This window comes from Emys orbicularis, chromosome 1 (genome assembly GCF_028017835.1).
Source record: "Emys orbicularis isolate rEmyOrb1 chromosome 1, rEmyOrb1.hap1, whole genome shotgun sequence".
Classification (NCBI taxonomy): domain Eukaryota; kingdom Metazoa; phylum Chordata; order Testudines; family Emydidae; genus Emys; species Emys orbicularis.
Genome location: NC_088683.1, coordinates 190,647,723 through 190,664,601, shown reverse-complemented (window position 1 = coordinate 190,664,601; position 16,879 = coordinate 190,647,723).

Sequence of the window (16,879 nt, the reverse complement as noted above, 5' to 3'; positions counted from 1 at the left end):
GTCTGAGCCTGGGTCAAAAAGGACTATTTGTTACATGGAACCAGAACTCTTCCCATTCTTGGGAGACCCAAGCATCTTCTTGTCACAAAAGAATAAAAAAGGCAAACCTCATTGCACTGAATGTTTAACATGTATGACCACTCTTCAAAATACCATCAGTAGATACATCTCAGGTTTGTACTGTTCAACCATCAATCCGTGTAGTTGAGAGAACAAATGGAGAGAATTCAAACTGCTTTCCTATAAGAGATGGAATTCTTGTGTTCTTTGGGGCTATCTGGTGTGTTCTTCCAATAACTGAAGCCAGCTATGTCTACATTGTTTAACTTCTTGAAAAAAATATTATTTCACACTTCATTTGAAAGGGTCAAATAAACTAGACCACTAGGTAACTACACGGTTAACATATACAGAGCTCACTGGCTGACCTAGCAACTCAACAAAATAATTTGTGAATAAGACTGCTAGATCGTCCACCTGATTCTGTTCCCACTTGAAATCAGATTGCCACAGCCTAGTGGCCCTCATCTTATTGTCTATACCATTCCCAAAATGCTTTGAAGAAATGATTGAAAAATTATTCCAATGTGGGGGAAAAACGTAACATGGCCTATGATCAAATTCTCTAGGTCAATCCACTTATTTCCATGTCTTGTTAGTTGATATTTTCTCAATCTCTTTTTCAGAAGCAGCAAGTCACTCCACCACAACATCCACTCTTATGGAAGGACTTTTACCTACTGTAGTTCAGACTTCAAAATAATTCCAGATCATACTGTTATAAAGAAGGCGGTGTTATTTGACCAGCATACAGACGACATGACTTACACAAATCTTGATGAATCTGACTTGTTACTAGACATTTTTTAAACTCCACTATGCCCCCAAGTGTATCAATAAAAGTTAACTAAATGTTACTCAAGACACAGTGGCACTCAAAACACACACAAAAAACATCTATGCATATTCATACTACCCCACAGTAATTTTTTTTAAAATTTAAATGAGCATTCAGAAATTGGTATTCAGAAAGTGAACAATTAACAGCACTGACTTCTTCCTCCTCGTGGCTTGCCTTCCTTTCCCCCTTCTCTCTTCATCTTCTCTCTGTCACAGAAGCAGATGTTCCTTGATCACTCTCCTCCTCTAACCCCTTTATTTTCCTCAGTGACCCCATCCCATCTCCTGTTCACCCTTATTTTCACTCTCATTATCTCCCTAATTCTTCTCCTTATCCTCTTACTTTCCTGTCCCCCCCCCCCCACACAATAAAAACATGCTGTAGTTTTTCCCATATTAAACAAATCCATCCTTGACCCTACTTACCCTTCCAACTACCTTCCCATCTCCCTTCTTCCTTTCATCTCTAAACTCATTGTGTGCACTGTTTACAATCTGGAGTTCTTCTCCTCCAATTTCATTTTAGACCCTCTCCAATCTGGCTTCTGCACCTTGGCTTCCACTGAAACCACTCTTGTCAAACTCTCTAAAGACCTCTTCCCTATTCAATCTCAGAACTAGTATTCAAGCCTCATCCTCCTTGACCTGTCAGCCACCTTCAACACCATCAATCATGTTCTTCTTGAAATCCTGCCCTTCCTTCACTTCTGTGACTTTGTCCTCTCCTGGTTCTTCTCCTGTTTCTCTAAACACTCCTTCAGCATGCCCTTCGGAAGATCCTCATCCCCTCTCTAACTTTCTGTGGAGGTTCTACAGGGCTGTGTCCTTGGTCTCCTTCTACATCTTATCTCTGAGTAATCTCATCCATAAACACAAATCACAGACCTACCTCCCTACTCTAGACCCGCCTTCTTCGGTCCAAAATAAAATCTCAGCCTGTGTTTCTGACATCTCCTCATTGATGTCTTGCCACCAGCCCAAGCTCATCATGGCTACAACAGAGCTTGTAGGCATCTCCCCCCAAACCCTCCTTTCTTGATCCACCATCAACACCCAACCTGTCACTTAGGCCTGTAAGCTCTGTGTCATCTTCAATTCGGACCTCTCTCTAAGTCCTCATATCCAGACTGTCTAAGTCTTGCAGATTCCTTCTGTGTAAGATCTCTAAGATATGGTCTTCTCTATCCACCCACAAGCTAAAGCTGTTGGCTAGGCTCTCATCATCCCACATCTCAATTTCTGCAACATCCTTTTCTCTGGTCTTGAAAAATGCAGTCTTGCTCTATTCAAATCCATTCAGATGCTGTTGCAAAGATCATTCTCCTAGCTCTTTGCTTTGTTTTAACCATCTCACCCCTTTATTTCCATCCCTCCACTGGCTCTATGGTTATCAATAAGCTACTTGTATTCTCCTTCATGGCCTATTCTCACCATACCTATCATTCCTTATTCACTATCAAAATGTTGACTCCCAATGTTGATGGCCCATGACTCCAATCTATAGCTCCCACTTGTTAAATGTTCAAAACAGCACGTTCATGATTTCTCCCATGCTGTCACTCATGCTTGTGATGTGTTCCCTGTAAATGTCTATAATATAAAGCTACCTTATTATCTTCCTTTGAAACCCTTCTTAACTCACCTTTTTTGTTATGCCTACAAAAAACTTGACAACAGGCTGCTTGTGTGCCGAGACCACGGCCTATCATGCTGACCAATGTTTTCTCATTGTTTCTTTGTACTCCTCATCTGTATCTAAATGTTGTCTCTTGTCTTATACGTAGATTGTAAGTTCTTTGAGATAGGGGCCATCTTTTTTGTTCTGTGTTTATACAACACCCAGCACAACAGGTCCTAGTTCATGACTAGTGCTCCTAGCTGCTATAGTAATACAAATAATAAAGTAATAGTAGCAGTAATAAGAAGTAAAAAAAGGCAAGCATTTTGCAGGCTTAAATTATGCCCATGCATCTAGTTCTGACTTGTAACACTCATTCTCCTGATTCATTCAGAAATTATCAAGGGGCTTAACTGTGAATTGCTGAGTATTCTCAGAAGATCAATGGGAGCAGAAGGTACTCATATGAGCACATAACATGATCCAGATCCAACTGTAAAGTTTAAGGTTTTGTGATGTGGGAAAAGATACCTATTTTAGGGGCACAAGGCAAATGCCCATGGTGTCAATCAAGCATTGAACTTACACTCTCAGAGGTGAAAGGCCAATAAGCACTAACCCATAAAGCTGAATAACATATCTTAACTCTGAAAGACAAGGTGGGTGAGATTTTTTTTTTATTGGACCAACTTCTGTTGGTAAGAAAAACAAGTTTTTGTACCACGTAGAGCTCTTTAAGTCTGCAAAAGATACTCATTGGCCTCGGCTACACTGGCGCTGTACAGCGCTGCAACTTGCTGCGCTCAGGGGTGTGAAAACGCCCCCACCCCGAGCGCAGCGAGTACAGCGCTGTAAAGCGCCAGTGTAATCAGAGTCTGCAGCGCTGCACGCTCGCTCGCAGCGCTGCAAGCTATTCCCCTCGGAGAGGTGAAGTACATACAGCGCTGCGAGAGCTCTCTCGCAGCGCTGGCGGCGCGACTACACTCGCGCTTCATAGCACTGCCACGGCAGCGCTGTGAAGTCCCGAGTGTAGCCAAGGCCTGAGTATAAGAGCTAGATGGAATGGATTGTTTAGCATAAGTAGTTAGCACATATTCTAAGGGAACATTCAAGGTAGAGTGGCCCATTTAATACCTCTGCAGCTATAGGACAAAAAGAGGGGGTGAGGGGTTACAGATTGTTGTAATAAGCAATAAATCCAGTGTTGTTGTAGCCATATCAGTCCCAGGATATTAGAGATACAAGATGGGTGAGATATTGTCTTTTTTTTTGGACCAATTTCTGTTGGAGAGAGACACAAGCTTTCGAGCTACACAGAGCTCTACCTCAAACCTAAGGAATAAAAGATAAAAGATATTACCACACCCACCTTGTCTGTATACTCACAGGGCATATATCTATTTTTGTTGTAAGATAAGCGAACAAGAGTTTGAAAATTTAAAAAGTGAAACATCTTACATTGAATTGGCTCATTTCATCCCAAAGGAGCCCAAATTACTTCATAGACTTTACTTATAGAGGAATCATTTCCCTCACCACTAATATGCAACCACACGTAGGGCAGAAAGTGGCAACTGTCTAAAAAATGCACAGCAACATTATGTTACAGTTTAGTACAGGGAATGAATATAATAGTCAGTTGAAACTGCGTGTGGAATTCTAAGAACCAGAATGTATTTACTCTGAATCAAATTATTTTGCCATTATTTAAGCAAAACTCTAACTGAAATAAATGTGGATTTTGCTTGATTTAAGGACAGCAAAATTTAGTCCTCCAATTAGAAACTCCTTCTTTGCCTACCTTACAATTATCCTGAATTTTGTCATTCTTCTGTATGTACATCCCTTCAGATTTGCAAGTTTTCATGATAGCAGGCCTCCATACAAGGTTAGGTTTTCATCAAAAATAGGCGGAATGATAAAAAATGCTATAATTTTTCATACACTTTGATTTAGATCAAAGTTAGGATGCATAGATATAACTTTTGGGCTTCCTCAATTGTTTAGCCAACAGACAGCTGTCTGGTTATATTTGTTTTAAAGTATCTCAGCCTTTAAACCTAAGATATAACTCTGTTTATGGGATTTTGTCTTTTAGTGATATATAGTTAGGGGGGTGGGGGAATCAATCTAGGTCTAGATGTTGAAAGCCACAATGCAGGGTCAATACTAATTACACAGATGATTCTTGAGTGGTACAATACTACCTCTAGTGTATACCAATGGGTCAGTTGTGCTACATAATTAAATGAGACAATATATTCATTTGTGAGAGAATTAATAGTACTACTGGAGTTATAGATTTGCATAATCATGTTGACTTTGAAGATTACACTTCAAAACCAAATTAATAATACCTTTCACTAAAGTATGCCCCAGAAATCCATGCTCATACAGCTATGTTGTGTTGACCTAAACCACAACATCTTTATGATGATTCAGAGACCTAAATGCAATACCTTTGTCTATGGGCCATTATTTAAATTTGCTACTTTTCCTGGAAGACATGAGGCCTATAAACCAATGTTTGTTTTGTATTGATCCATTACTGCAATATTTTTACCTGTCAAAAATACAGAAAATGATGATAAAATATCAAGACTGTACCTTTCTCACAATACAAAATGTGTAAAAAGTATGTCAGGTACAGTATTTTACCACACACACACATATATACGAAAGCAAACATTCAGAATATTAAAATATCAACAAATATTAGACATATGGTTCAGCTTTTTATTTTATATACATAGGTCATCTGCTTAGCGAAGAAGGAGAGCTAATGATTTAGTTGGGGATTGGTCCTGCTTTGAGCAGGGGGGTGGACTAGATGACCTCTTGAGATCCCTTCCAACTCTGATATTCTATGATTCTAATAACTGATGATATCCAGAAAGCTGAAGTGTTTAATGCCTCTTTTATTTAAGTCTTCACTAAAAACTTTAATGGTGGCCAGATACTCTACACTATTAATATTAACAATGCAAGTCAAAATAGGAAAAGAACAGATTTAAAATATTTAGATAAGTTAGATGTATTCAAGGCAGCAGGCCCTAGGGTACTTCAGGAACTAGCTGAAACAATCCTGGAACAATTAGCAATTATCTTTGAGAATTCTGGAGGACAGATGAGGTCCCAGAAGAGTGGAGATGGGCAAACATAGTACTTATCTTTAAAAGGGGAAACAAAGAATATCTGTGGAATTATAGGTGAGTCAGCCTAACTTCAATACCTGGAAAGATACTGGAACAAATTATCAAACAATCAACTTGTAACCACCTGGAGGAAAATAGCGTTATAAGGAATAACCAGCATGGATTTGTCAAGAAGAAATTATACCAAGCCAACCTAATTTCCTTCCTTGCCAGCATTATTGGTCTAGTGGAAAAGGGGGAAAGCAGTAGATGTGATATATCTTGATTTTAGTAAGGCTTTTAACCCAGTCCCAAATGACATTCTCATAAGCAAACTAGAAGCATGTGGTGTTGATTAAATTACCATACGATGGGTGCACAACTGGTTGAAAGACTGTACTCAAAGAGTAGTTATCAATTGTCGCTGTTAAACTGGGAGTGCACATCTAGTGGGGTCCTGCAGGGGTCAGTCCAGGATCTGGTACTGCTCAATATTTTCATTAATGACTGGGGTAATGGACTGGAGAGTATGCTTACAAAATTTCCAACTGACACTAAGATGGGAGGGTTTGCAAGCCCTTTGGAGGACAGGATTAGAATTTAAAATCACCTTGACAAATTGGAGAATTGGTTTAAATTCAACAAGATGAAATCCAATAAAAACAAGTGCAAAGTACTTCACTTAGGAAGGAAAAATCAAATGCACAACTACAAAATGGGGGATTAACTGGCTAGGTCAGGGATCGGCAACCTTTGGCACGCAGCCTGTCAGGGAAATCTGCTGGCGGGTCGGGACGGTTTGTTTACCTGCAGCGTCTGCAGGTTCGGCCGATCGCAGCTCCCACTGGCCGTGGTTCACCATTCCAGGCTAATGGGGGCTGTGGGAAATGGCAGCCAGCACATCCCTCGGCCCGCGCCACTTCCTGCAGCCCCCATTGGCCTGGAACAGCGAACCGTGGACAGTGAGAGCTGCGATCGGCTGAACCTGCGGACGCTGCAGGTAAACAAACCGGCCCGGCCTGCCAGCAGATTTCCCTGACGGGCCGTGTGCCAAAGGTTGCCGATCCCTGGGCCATGTGGTAGTGCTGCTGAACAGGATCTGGGGGTTATAGTGGATCATAAATTGAATCAGAGTCAATAATGTGATGCAGTTGTGAAAAAGGTTAATATTCTGGGTGTCATATGTAAGACCAGGGAGATAATTGTCCTGCTCTATTCAGCACTGGTGAGGCCCCAGCAGGAGTAATGTGCCCAATTCTGGGTGCCACACTTCAGGAAAGATGTGGACAAATTGGAGAGATTCCAGAGGAGAGATACAAAAATGATAAAAGATTTAGAAAATCTGAACTATGAGGGAAGGTTAACAAAACTGGGCATGTTTAGTCTTTAGAAAAGAAGGCTGAGTGGGTACCTGGTAACAGTCTCCAAATATATTAAGGGCTGTTATAAAAAGGATGGTGATTGGTTGTTCTCCAGGTCCACTGAAGATAAGACAAAAAGTAATGGGCTTAATCTGCCTAAGGGAAATTTAGGTTCAATATTAGGAAAAACTTTCTAAATAAAGATGGTTAAGTACTAGAATAAATTACCAAGGAAGGTTGCAGAATCTCCATCACTGGAAGTTTTTAAAAAACAGGTTGGACAAACACCTGTCAGGGATCATTAGGGGTTAACCCCAGACATTCTTGGTCTTGTGCTCCCTAGTCTGAGGGTACGTCTACAGTACGAAATTAATTCTAACTTATTCTATTTGAATTTTCGGAAGCGATTTTATACATTCGGTGTTGTGTGTCCCCACTAAAGCGCATGAATTCGGCGGAGTGCGTCCACAGTACCGAGGCTAGCATCGAATGTCGGAGGCTCCCAGAGCATGATGGGGCAAAAACATTCTCACGGGTGTTTCTGGGTGTGTGCCGTCACTCCCTCCTCCCTCCGTGAAAGCTACGGCAGATGCCATACTGCCAGCAGATGGTGCAGTACGGTGCACCGACTGTCTCCTGGTACTATGAATCCACCTCGCATGTCCTCTCGTCTTTCTATCTACTCTTTTATCTAACCATTTCCCACCTTTTTTCAGCTACCGTGAACCGAGCAGCACAGCTTCCGCCGCAAGCTCTGCTCTCCCACTCTTGCATTGCTAGCTAATTTTTCTATGTTGTCTATCCTGGGCTCACGTGCAAGCTACAGAAGACAATTCCCCGCCATTTCCTGGCCATCATGAACTGATCCGCACAGCTTCTGCCACTTTTTCCATGTTGTCGGTCCTGGGCTCCCATGGAAGCTACAGACGGCAACAATTCCCTGCCGTTTTTCGGCCATTGTGAACTGAGCCGCACAGCTTCCGCTGCAAACTCTGCTCATGCTTCCGCCGCAAACTCTGCTCTCCTGCTCTTGCAGCTCTAGCGAGCTTCCCGACTCCATGAAAGCTACAGAAGACAACCATTTACCGCCTTTTATCGGCCATCTTGAACCGAACAGGCCTCCTATGTTTTGCGCCCCTTTTTCCAGGATTACCTGTGCAGGCGCCATAGCGCGGCAATCATGGAGCCCGCTCAGATCTCCGCTGCAGTTTTGACCATTGTAAATACCTCGCACATTATCCAGCAGTATGTGCAGTACCTGCAAAACCGGGTGAGGAAGCGACAACAGTGCGATTACTATACTGATGAGGACATGGACACAGACGTTCCTAGAAGCATGGCATGTGGTGATTGGGAGATCATGGTGGCATTGGGCCAGGTTCATGCCGTGGAACGCCGATTCTGGGCCCGGGAAACAAGCACAGACTGGTAGGACCGCATAGTGTTGCAGGTCTGGGATGATTCCCAGTGGCTGCGAAACTTTCGTATGCATATGGCTACGTTCATGGAACTTTGTGACTTGCTGTCCCCTGCCCTGAAGCGCAAAGACACCAAAATGAGAGCAGCCCTCACAGTTGAGAAGCGAGTGGCCATAGCACTGTGGAAGCTTGCAACGCCCGACAGCTACCGGTCAGTCGGGAATCAGTTTGGAGTGGGCAAATCTACTGTAGGGGCTGCTGTGCTGCAAGTAGTCTACGCAATCATTGACCAGCTGCTATCAAGGGTAGTGACTTTGGGAAATGTGCAGACCATTGTGGATGGCTTTAATGCGCTGGGGTTCCCTAACTGCGGCGGGGCAATAGACGGAACGCATATTCCTATCTTGGCCCTGGCACACCGGGGCGGCCAGGACATAAATCGCAAGGGGTACTTTTCCATGGTGCTGCAAGCACTGCTGGATCACAAGGGATGTTTCACCGACATCAATGTGGGATGGCCAGGAAAGGTGCATGACGCTCGCATCTTCAGGAACTCTTGTCTGTTTGAACAGCTGCAGGAAGGGACTTACTTCCCAGACCAGAAAATTACTGTTGGGGATGTTGAAATACCTATAGTTATCCTCGGGGACCCAGCCTACCCCTTAATGCCATGGCTCATGAAGCTGTACACAGGCACCCTGGACAGTAGTTAAGGAGCAGTTCAACTATAGGCTGAGCAAGTGCAGAATGGTGGTAGAATGTGCTTTTGGACGTTTGAAAGCGCACTGGCGCAGTTTACTGACTCAGTTAGATCTCAGCACAACCAATATTCCAATTGTTATTGCTGCTTGTTGTGTGCTCCACAATATCTGTGAGAGTAAGGGAGAGACATTTATGGCGGGGTGGGAGGTAGAGGCAACTCGCCTGGCAGCCAATTTCGCACAGCCAGACAACAGGGTGATTAGAAGAGTGCAGCAGTGCGCGCTTCGCATCAGAGAAGCTTTGAAAGCCAGTTTCATGACTGGCCAGGATATAGTGTGACAGTTGTGTTTGTTTCTCTTGAAGTTACCTGCCCCCTATATATATGAAAGGAAATAAAGTCAAAATTATTTAAAAACTGTTCTTTATTATTTGCTGCACAACACATTGAGAAAAATCCAAAGGTAGACAGGGGGGAGAGGAGGGGTATTGGGTTAGGGGGGTGGAGGAGGAGGGAAGGACAAGTCCAGAAACCAAATCAAAAGTTCGCATCTGCCAGCTTTCTGCTGCTTGAGCAATCCTCTGGGGTTGAGTGTGTGGGTCCCCGTAGCCTCCCCCCTCATGTTCTTGGGCATCTGGGTGAGGAGGCTATGGAACTTGGGAAGGAGGGAGGGCGGTTATACAGGGGCTGCAGTGGCAGTCTGTGGTCTTGCTGCTTTTCCCGCATTAGATCCACCATACAGTGGAGCATGTCAATTTGCTCCCCAATGAGCTTGACCATAGCATCCTGCCTGCTCTCATCGTGCGCGTCCCTCCTCTCTTCGTGTTTCTGTAATGCTTTATGGGACTCTGCAACTGTTTGCCTCCACGCATTCAGCTGGGCCCTATCAGTGCGGGAGGACTGCATGAGCACTGCGAACATGTCATCACGAGTTTGTTTTTTCCGCCTTCTAATCTGGACCAGCCTCTGGGACGGAGTAGATAGGGGCCACGTTGAAACATTTGCACCTGTGGGAGGAGAAAAAGGGAGGATAGTATTTTAAAAGATACATTTCAGAGAACAAAGGGGACACTTTGGTGTGAGTAAGCCATCACACACGGCTGGGCAACAGAATTCAGCTTGCAGGCAGCCTAGGGGCACGCGGGGTTCTGCTTCTTCTACATTCATTTCAATGCTTTCAAACTGCTGGGCCCCCTTTCCCATAGCCAGCAATGCCTGGTGGGTCTGCCATATAAAAGGAGGGCCTGCGGGCTCTCTGGGATGATCGCTTCACACAACACCCCCCTTCCTCCCTCCCCCCCCCACCCCCGCGTGGCTCCGATGAGGCTCTGAGCAGGGATGAGCCCTTTAAACTAAACGCGAACAGCCCAGCGCGGCTGGGTTTCCCCCCCCCCCCTTCCCCCCACCACGTGGCTCCAATCAGGCTCTCACTCACCAGAAGTACCTTCTCCAGGGTCATGGTCCAGGAGCCCACCTTGGGAGTGGGGGGAGGCTATTGGCTCCAGCGTTAAGAATAGTTCCTGGCTAGGGGGGGAAACGGATTCCCCACTTGACACCTGTGCACTGTCCTCCTCCTCCTCCTCCTCTTCATCCTCCAATGACTCTTCCTCCTCGCTCTGTGCAACACCCCCCAGCAGGTGTCCACGGACAGTGGTGGGGTAGTGGTGGCATCATCCCCCATAATTGCATGCAGCTCACAGTAGAAGTAGAATGTATGGGGCTGTGACCCAGAGAGCGCCCATTCGCCTCCCTGGCTTTTTGGTATGCTTGCCTGAGCTCCTTGATTTTTATACGACACTGATCTGTGTCCCTGGAGTGGCCTCTTTCTGTCATGGACCTGGAGACTTTAGCGTATTTGCATTCCTTTTTTTGGAATGTAGTTCTGCCATAACAGACTCGTCTTCCCAACATGCGATGAGATCCAGTACCTCCCGTTCGGACCATACTGGAGCTCGTCTGCGAATTCGGGACTGCGTGATCTCCTGTGATGGTGGACTCTGCATGGTCACCTGTGATGGTGAACTGTGCTGATGGTCACCTGTGCTGATGGTGACCAAACAGGAAATGAAATTCAAAAGCTCCCAGGGCTTTTCCTGCCCACCTGGCTACTGCATCGGAGTTGAGAGTGTTGTCCAGAGCAGTCACAAAGGAGCATTCTGGGATAGCTCCCGGAGGCCAATAACATCAAATTGCGTCCACAATACCTTTAACTCGGGATTGCGATCTCGATTTAAGCGCTACTCCACTTGCCGGGGTGGAGTACAGAAATCGGATTAGGGAGCCCTTTAAATCGAAAAAAACGGTTTGGTCGTGTGGACAGAATCTTTTTTTTTTTTTTTTTTTTCAAATTAACTCAGTTAATTCCGAAATAACAGACTAGTGTAGACCAGGCCTGAGTCAGGGAGAGTTCCGCAAGCTCTAAAGGTTCTTTTGGTCGGCAACAGTGAATGGGAGCATGAGCCACAATTGGTGGACACATACCATCCAGCATTATAACCCCTCTTGTTAAAACCTTCCAGTAAGTTCCTGATTGTTTCTTTGAGAGGCCTTTACTTGTCTTGCAATCAGTCAATCACTACCCAAAGTTATTTCAAAATTAATGATGCCAACAAAGCAAAATATAAAGACACACACCACCTCAAAAAGTTTTCCACTAAAATCTGGGGAATTGGGGATGACTGAATGTCATGTGTGGTATGCTGTTCTAAGAAGCATTACAAGGTAAATAATTTCCCCTGTAAAAGTACCAGTTAGGCAGGTTTTTCACTCTTGGAGAGCTAAAACGGCAAAGGGAAAAGCACAACCATCAAAATTGCAACAGGCAGCAATAACCCACCTACCAACAATATGAGAAAGAACTTTATATTTTTATTTATAAAATTTATATATATTGTTCTTTTCCATATTGTTAGTTGGTTGTTTTTTTGCTGCTTGTTGCAATTTTATAAACGAATGTGTGTATGTGTATCCATATTATTTATAGACAGAGATACACAAACACATGCACAATAAAAGGGACAAGTAATATACCTCCCCCAAACCACCAAATTTAACCCATCAAAGACCTTTAAGAGGAGTCAAAAAGAGAAAAACAAAAAATAAAATAAAATATGTTTGGCCGACTAGAATGAGGGACATCCCAAAAGACACAAAACTATCAGGAGTGAGAGAGTTTGGGGTTGCCTATTTCAGAAATTGGTTCTTCATGTCTGAGAGATCACAGCAGGATTCCTAGACAGAGGCTAAATCAAAGCAAGCACTTTGTAAATGAAGTGTATGGAACTATCACCATGTAGCTGCTGTGTATAAGACTGCAATGGAAATTTGTTTGAGGCAGGAAGCAGAGCCCAGCCTCTCTCAGACATAATGAGTCCTTCTAATTTAGACCAGACAGGCCACAAAAATGCAAAATGCAATCAGGCAACTATTTCAACACAGTCCTCTTAGTGACACCACTGCCCAGGGAATTGATGTCCGAGGAAACAAAAAGTTTGGTCGACTTTCTAAGGCCTTTAGTCCAGTAGAAGTAGAACCTCATGTACATTCTAATGTTTCATTCATTGAAAAGGATGGAATGAGCATGAATTTGTGGAAAGAATGTTGTCAGGGTAATGGGCTCACTACAGCAGAGGTTAGTCAATGGGGTAAAGAAGAGTCTGATGAGCCTGTAGCTCCCACCTTACGCATGTCAAATTTGGTACAAGGTGCATCATTAACAAGAGCCTGAAACTTGCTTTGTCTATCAGCAGATACCACTAAGTTAGTGCCACCAGGAAAATTAATGTCCACTTATGAAACTTGAACTCACAGGTTCCAAGTGTCTCAGAAAAGGCCTTCATCAGCCTTACCATAACCACATTAATATCCCATGATAAATGTGGGGCTTTTAAACACTAGATTTCAAACGTCGCAAGTCCCAAATGAAACTGATGAGGAGGGACTGCAAGGATACCTGTCTATTTTTCAGTAATTCATAAAAGGCTGAGATAACTGCTAGGTATAGCAAGATGCAATGTAGTCATAGCTGGGTCAGTCCCAGGATGTTAGAGAGACAAAGTGGGTGAGGTAATATCTTTTATTGGACCAACTTCTGGTAGTGAGAGAGACAAACTGTCAAGCCACACAAAGCTGTTCTTCAGGTCTGGGAAAGAAACTCTTAGCATCACGTCCTTTCCCAGAAAAAGAGCTGTGTGTGGCTTGAAAGCTGATCTCTCTCACCAACAGAAGTTGGTCCAATAAGAGATATTACCTCACCCACCTTGTCTCTCTAAGTGTAGCTGGATGAAGTTTAATTTCTACGTTAGACTCAGACAGGCGAAGAAGGTAGTCAAGCAGGACTTCTGCAGGTCAGGTAGAAGGATCAAGTAGGCCCTGCTTCCTCCATATCATTTCCACTTACAGTTGTTCTGAGAAATGAAAAGGATTTGACTTAGCTGCTCACTGACTAAATACCCACAAAGCTCTACCCTCTCACAAGTCAGCTGTCAACAGCAATGCTTGCAGCATGGCGCTAACAGGGTAGTTTGGTTGTCAGTGATCAAAAGTCATATGCTCAGTCTAATGACTATGGCCAACTGCAAAAGAGTAATCAAACCTTTGTTTCTCCCTGAACTTTCCCATGACTCTTGGTACTAGAAATACAGTTGGAAAGGTATATAGGAGTCTTTTTTCCCAGTGGATGTATAAGGCAGCCCTTGTCAGGACAGTCTCTCTGATGCCATGATCAGAAAAGTTCAAAATCTTCCTCAGGTTAATAGCAAAGATCCACTTTCACTGTCCTCCACTAGAAGAAAATCATCTTCAGGCAGAGACCTACTTGGACATGTATACAAAGGGGGCCCAATTTTGATTTGGGTCTTTCAGCACTGTAGTAATATAAATAACAACTAACAATAATTCTGGACACTCTATTATTATACAGTAAACTGAGCAAAACTCAGTACTAAAACTATAGGTACGTGAAAATAAGTACATGGTATCCCACTACTGTAATCCTCCACCTCTATCCCCATTTTGTTTGTCATTCATTGCAGTGTTGCCTCTAATTTAATTATTAGCTCCCTGGGACAAGGACCCTGTTAATTTTATTTGTTCTATAAGCACCACAAACAGCTTTGGAGAGTTAGAAAAAAATAACAACACTAATCCATTCCTATGGGACTCTTCCTTCAAGAAACATACAACAACTAATACATGTATATTTCTAGGGTCAGATTTACACCTTACGCGCCCCTAAGCACAGCATCTTCAGCGCTTCCCCCCCGCCCGCCTACAGCTTCATGTTGTCCTTGGAAAACCTTCGTGTTTTCCTTGGAAAATGAAACTTTTAACCCACTTTTAACTTTTAGGTGCCCCTAGAACGCCAGCACCCCTACGCATGTGCCTACTGTGCCTAATGGGAAACCCAACCCTGTATATTTCAAGATTCATGAAGGAGCAGACTCACTCTCCTGCACAAGATCTCTGAATAAAGATGCAGCAGCACTGAGCACAGGGCCAGACCAGATGATCTGGCAGCCTACCGTTGTGCAGGGATATAACAACTTGCACATTACCACCTCTATGATAAAATACAATATGCTATACTATATGCAAACAGAAAAATTTCACACCCAACTAAGGTACAAAAGGCTCTCCAAGAAAAAACAACTATATTATGCATTATTAAATATTCTAACTTTATGCTTAAAGAGTGGATAGTATGGTACAGTGATTTCCTATGCATTTTTAGCTTATTTTCTTTCACACAATTATGCATTTGCCCAATTGCCTCTTGCAGGCCAGGCTACATTGTTGTACATTTTTGAATGCTTTTTAAATCAATCCCATAATAATTCCTATATAGCGTATTTGTTTGCTTCTAAAAGGGTTTTTTTTTTTTTTTTTCCCCTTGCACAAACTAAACCTTACTATTTTGGTTTCAGTTGTAGTGATTTAGTACTGTTTTCCCCACCAGATGGCAGTAACTTCAACTTAATATAAACTAGACTAGTTGCCACATGTTCAGCAAACAATAGTATTCTTAATGTTTGGGATTTTCATAAAAGGGATTGCTGGCTGTTAACATGGAGTTGTTTTAGATCCCTGTGATTTAATGACAAATCGGAGGGTAATGTTTTCTACTAATGGCTAAGGTTAACTATGATCAGTGTGCTTTGCAAAGTAAACTGCAGTCTGTTTTTAACAAATAGCTCTTACTCTGACCCATTTTTTATTATACCTGAAATTCACTGGTTGCATTTTGAAAATGGTGGGGATTTTACCTCAGTTATATTTCCTCCTTTTTTCCTTCTCAATATTTGTCCACAAGTAACTGCCAATATTACACCAAGTTTTTAACTAATTTAATGATCACTTCATGTGTATTAGTGCATATGTTAATAATTATAGAGTATTAATAATTTAAAATGCTGACTATTCAATATTTTAACAAACGTATGTCTTCCACTCACTTCTAGACTTTCATGAGCTGAATAAAGCCTCACCAAAGCTTTGTCCCCAGTGAAATAAACTTGGAAGAAATAATGGAAGCTCCTTTTGTTGGTAGGACATGTCAAACATACAGCAACTGATCAGACTTTTGTTATTTTGGTGTTAGCTCTTGTTAGTTTGGTATGGCTTAGAAATGTATGCTTTTGTGTACCAGGCACCAAAACTTATAACAGAGGTTCCTGTTCCTAGTTTTTTTTATGAAGCATTATGCCAGTAGTCTGATTGTTAGCCCACCCTAACTCGGCTTCCTCCACAGCAAATATGTAATGGCTTCATTTTTTAGAAAGCAAAATAAATAAGCTATTCATGAATCACTACAAACCTTTTGCTAGAAAGGCAGAGACTTATGGAGAACATAAAATAGATCCAGCTATTATTATACCTAGATTAAAGCTACATCTCTGCTTCAAGATCAATAGTGTTAAAAGTAAACAATACTAACATGATATATCCATACATAAATATTCAAATTAATTTTACCTTTTCTTAAATTCATTATTCCAATTTTAAAGCCTGTTAGATCTGGTCTTCCTTTGATGTGCAAGTGTAAATCCCAATATTAATATTAATATGATCTGGAGGTGAACATATTCTTACATGGACACTCAGAAATACTGTTTTAGATAGGCGTGACATAAATATATGGTGCAGAAGATTTCTGTTTGATTTACACAAAATTCAAATCTAATACCTTTGACTGTGTCATGGAAAACTTGAAAACAACAAAACATGCCTTTTTTAACAAATAAATTATTTCTCTTCTGTTCTTCACTCCTAATAAAAGTCAAAATAATACATCTTTTTGCCTATGTAAAAATTTGTTATGGGCTCAGAAATGGAAATTATTTATTACATAAGAACATAAGAATGGCCATACTGGGTCAGACCAAAGGTCCATCCAGCCCAGTACCCTGTCTACCCACAGTGACCAATGCCAGGTGTCTCAGAGGAAGTGAACCTAAAAGGCAATGATCAAGTGATCTCTCTCCTGCCATCCATCTCCACCCTCTGACAAACAGAGGCTAGGGACATCATTCCTTACCCATCCTGGCTAATAGCCATTAATGGACTTAACCTCCATGAATTTATCTAGTTCTCTTTTAAACCAGCACATCCCCTGGCCTGCACCGTTCCCGCAGCCCCTATAGGCCGGGAGTGGCAAACCGCAGCCAGTGGGAGCCGCGATTGGCTGAACCTGCAGATGCGGGTGGTAAACAAACCGGCCCGGCCCGCCAGGGTGCTTACCATGGCGAGCC